The sequence below is a fragment of the Dasypus novemcinctus genome, chromosome X (genome assembly GCF_030445035.2).
Source record: "Dasypus novemcinctus isolate mDasNov1 chromosome X, mDasNov1.1.hap2, whole genome shotgun sequence".
In the NCBI taxonomy this organism is placed as follows: domain Eukaryota; kingdom Metazoa; phylum Chordata; class Mammalia; order Cingulata; family Dasypodidae; genus Dasypus; species Dasypus novemcinctus.
The window spans coordinates 26,693,447-26,698,332 of NC_080704.1; positions in this window are offsets into that span (position 1 = coordinate 26,693,447).

Consider the following 4,886-nt stretch of genomic DNA (forward strand, 5'->3'; position numbering starts at 1 on the left):
AAGAAGAAATGAAGCATATGACAACATGGATGAACCTGGAGGAATTATGTTGAGTGAAGCAAGCCAGACACAAAAGGACAAATACTGTATGACTGCACTATTTTGAACTAAATATATAGCATAAACTCATTGCATTTATAATTAGAATATAGGTCACCAGAAAATAGAATGAAGGTAGAGAATGAAAAGCTGAGGGTTAATCTATGCAGAAGTGGTAAAAAAAAAAATAAGTTGTTTGTAAATCTTTGGAAATGAAGAGAAATTGTGAAAGCACATCATAGTGTTTGTAACTAGCAGACCAATATTATATGGGTATGACAGTGGTTGAAAGGGTAAGTCTATGGTCATGTATATTACTAGGAGGAAAGCTAAAAAGTGTAACATGGGACTGTACAAAAATGGTGAAACCTCATGTACAATATGAATATGGGTGATATTGCATATAGAAGACTGTTTTTACAAAATAAAAATAAACTAGAGACACAGAAACAGAATAGCAGCTATGCATGGCAGGGCAAGAAGCATAGAGAGATTGAGAGGTGATGAGTTTTTCTTTGTCTTTTATTATTATTATTATTATTATGGAATAATGAAAATGGTCTAAAATGATTAGGTGATGAATACACAACTATGTGATTATAATGAACAACACTGGTTTTCATTTTGGATGGATGGATACTTTTTTAATATGTATCAATAAAATTGATTTGTTAAAAAAGTTTCAAAAAACAGAAAACCACAAATGTTGGAAAGGATGTGGAGAGATAAGAATGTTTACTCACTTTTGGTGGGAATGTAGAATGATATAGCCACTGTAGAAGTCCGGTTGGCATTTCCTAAGGAAATTTAATATAGATCTACCATATGACCCAGCAATAGCACTACTAGGTATATACCCAGAAGATCTGAGAGCAGATACATGAACAGACATCTGCACACTGATGTTCATAGCAATATTATACATAATTGCCAAAAAGATGGAAACAACCCAGGGGTCCATCAATTGATGAATGGATAAACAAACTGTGCTATATACACATAATGGAATATTATTCAGCCATAAGAAGAAATGAAGTTGTGAAGCATATGACAACATGGATGAACCTAGAGTACATTATATTGAGTGAAGCAAGCCAGACACAAAAGGACAAATATTGTATGATTTCACTATTATGAACTAAATATAATGAGCAAACACATGGAGTTAACAGCTAGAATATAAGTAATATAAGTCACCAGAGAATAGAATGTGGTTAAAGAATGGAAAACTGAGGTTTAATCTGTGCAGAATTAGTAAAAAGTTGTTTGGAAATCTTTGGAAATGAATACAAATGGTGAAAGCACATCATAGGATTTGTAATTAGTAGCACTAATGGGTATGATAGTGGTTTGTTTCTCGTTGGTTTTTTTTTTTCTTTTTTTGGAGTAATGAAGATGCTCTGATATTGAAGTGATGAATGCACAACTCTGTGATTATAACAAATGTCATTGATTATGCACTTTATATAAATTATATGGTTTATGAACAAAAAAACTAATAGGGTGGGTTGAGGAAAAAATACACCAAATGTAATATATAGACTATAGTTATTAGTAATACTTTGATAATGCTTTTTCATAATTTGCAACAAGTGTTTCACAATGCAATTTATTGGTAATGGGATGACGTATGGGATTCCTATGTTATCCATGTTTGTTTTGTAAGTTCACAACTTTTACTATATACACTTGTTTATGTATGTTCATGTATGAATGGTATACTTCAATAAAAAAATTTAAAATGAAAAAGAAATTCCAAGGTATTTTTTTCTTGGCAGAAATGGAGAACCCCATCCTAAAATCATATAGAATTTCAAAGGACCTAGAATAGTCAAAACAAACTTGAAAAAGAACAAATTTGGAGGACTCAATCTTCCAGATTTCAAAACTTACTACAAATTTATAATAATCATTGTGGTACTAGCATAACAGACATAGGAACTGATGGAACAAAATTGAAAGATTAGAAATAAACACATTTATGGCCAATTAATTTTCAAAGGGGCCAAAACCACTCAATGGCGGGGGAGGGGGGAATAGTCTTTTCAACAAATGGTGCTGGGAATGCTGGATATCCACAGGCAAAACAATGAAGTTGATCCGTTACTTCACACCATATACAAAGACCTAAATTTAAAAGCTAAAAAATAAATAATTCTTAGAAGAAAATATAGGCACAAATCTGCATGACCTTCGATTTGGCAATGGTTTCTTAAAAATGACAGATAAAAATAAAAATGGATATATAGGATTTGATTAAAATTCAAAACCTTTGGTTTTAAAAGTTAATTTAACTTGTTAAAATTGGACTTTGTTAAAATTTAAGAAATTTTGTGTATCAAAGGACACAATCATTCTTCTTTAGAAGAGACAGAAGGGGAAACAGAGAGAGATTGAGAGGTAAAGAATCTTCGTCTGTTTTTTGTTTATTATTATTATTATTGAAATAATGAAAATGCTCTGATAATGATTGAAGTGATGAATGCACAACTACACGATTATACCAAATACCATTGATTGTATACTTTGGATGAACTATATGCTTTATAAATATATATAAATAAAATTGATTTGTTAAAAAAGAGAGTACATTTGGAACTCCCCAGACTGTCGAAACTTTTGAAAACTACTCCTATCACATTGTGAGGACCTGATCCTCAAATTGACTTTCATAGTTGTATTTCTACAGCAAGAATTTATAAAACCATTGATATTTTCCTTGGGACTTAGAAAGTAGTTCCAGATATCTACAGCAACAATTGGTGAAACCACTGACATATTTCTTAGAAAAATGTATTCAGCTATTTCTCAAGCCTTCCAGAAAGATAACACCTGTTCCATCTGCCTGAGCTACCTTATACACCCAGTCACCATAGGCTGTGGGCACAGCTTTTGCATGCCCTCTATCTTTTCTGAGAAGCCCAAACTCCTGCCATTGCCCTTCATGCAAGGAAACTTCACAGTGCACAGACTTCAAAACCAATATTCTTATGAAGAATCCAGTGTCCCGTGTTAGACAAGCAAGTCTCTGCCAATTTCTACACTCTAAAGAACATATGTGTAGGACACACAAGGAGACTAAAAAGATCTTCTGTGAGAACAAAAACATGCTGTGTTTGCTCTGCTTTGTGTCTCAGGGGCACAAGACTTACAAACACCTGTCCATAGAATTGGCAGCTGAGGATTACCAGCAGAAGCTCATAAAGCAGATGAGATCTTTTCTCTACAGGAAAAGATAAAAAAAAAATCAGAAAAAACTAAATGAAGAAAACAGAATAACTGCCAAGTGGATGGTTTATGTGTATACACGACAGGTTTTTATCAGAGATGAGTATCAGAAGTTGCATCCAGTTCTGCACAAGGAAGAAAGACCACATTTAAAGACACAGATAAAGGAAGGCATAAAGATTTTATGGCAACTCAGGAAACATAAAGCCAAAGTGTTTCTAAAGAGAAAACACCCAAGAGAAATGAATAAGGACCTGACGAAAGTGTGCCAGAAACCAGATGTGGAGATGCTCCAGGATTTGGGAGATATACTAACAAGGAGTAAGTCAGTGCAGTTGCACACATCCCAGCCTGTGAACCCAGAGCTCAGTGCAGGTCCCACCACTGGACTGACAGGCAGGTTCGACCACTACCGAGTGGAAATTTTCTTCAATAATGAAATAACCTATCACAATATCATGCTATTTGACAATGTGAGAAGTTGGAGATTTAGACATGATCATAAAGAGGCATCTTTTAAATCAGAAAGATCTAACTATTTTGCTGCTGGGGGACCCAGGCCTTCACCTCTGGCAAACATTACTGGGAGCTGGATGTGGACAACTCTTGGGACTGGGCTCTAGGAGTCTGTAGGGATTCCTGGATAAGAAAGAATGGCACATTGGTTGAATCTAATGAGATATTTCTTCTTTTATGTGTGAAAGAGCATAATTGTTACAGTCGCTTCACCACTGCCCCAATGCTTTTTAAGTATATACAGAAAGCCTCACAGCCAGATTGGTGTTTCCTGATTGTGAGAGTGGAAGTGCGAGTTTTTTAATGTTGCCCAAAATTCCCTCATATGCTGCTATCCCCGATTCCTTCAATCTCCCTGTCAGGCCTTTCTTTTTCAGTGGCTACACATGATCAGTGCTAAGTCAGAAACCTGATTGTATGCCTAGGGACTCCATATCTGAGGGTACCCTTTCAACTGATGCAAATCAATAATATGTCATTGCATTTAAGCTTGTTGTACTTTAAGGTAATAAAACTTTTATTGTTATTAAAAATGAAGATAGAGTGAAAAGCAAAAGGCACAAAAATAAGGATATTATTGGGAAAGTGAAAAGACAACTAATAGAATGGAAGGATATATTTACAAATCATATATCCAATAAGTGTTTGAAATCAGAATATATAAAGAATTGCTACAACTCAATAACAAAGACAAACAACTCAACTGAAAAATGTGTGTATGAAATGAAGTATTTTTCAGCCATAAAAAGGAATGAAGTTATGATACATGCTACAATGTGGATGAAATTGTCCACATTATGCCAAACACAAAAGAGCAAATACTGTTATGAGTGCACTTACATGAAATATCTAGAATAGGCAAATTCATAAAGACCTAAAATAGTTTAGAGCAGGGGTTTCTTAACCTTTTTTGTTCCACAGACCCCTCTGCCAGTAAGGTGAAAATCTTGGACCCCTTACTAAGTCCACACTATACTGCGTATTATTTAATAAATATATCACACCTGCACCAACACATTCCCACAAGAACAATTTTTTTTAAATTTCTATTCAAGCTTACAGACTCCTTCTTAATAACCCCTGCTTTAGAGGTTACCTAATTA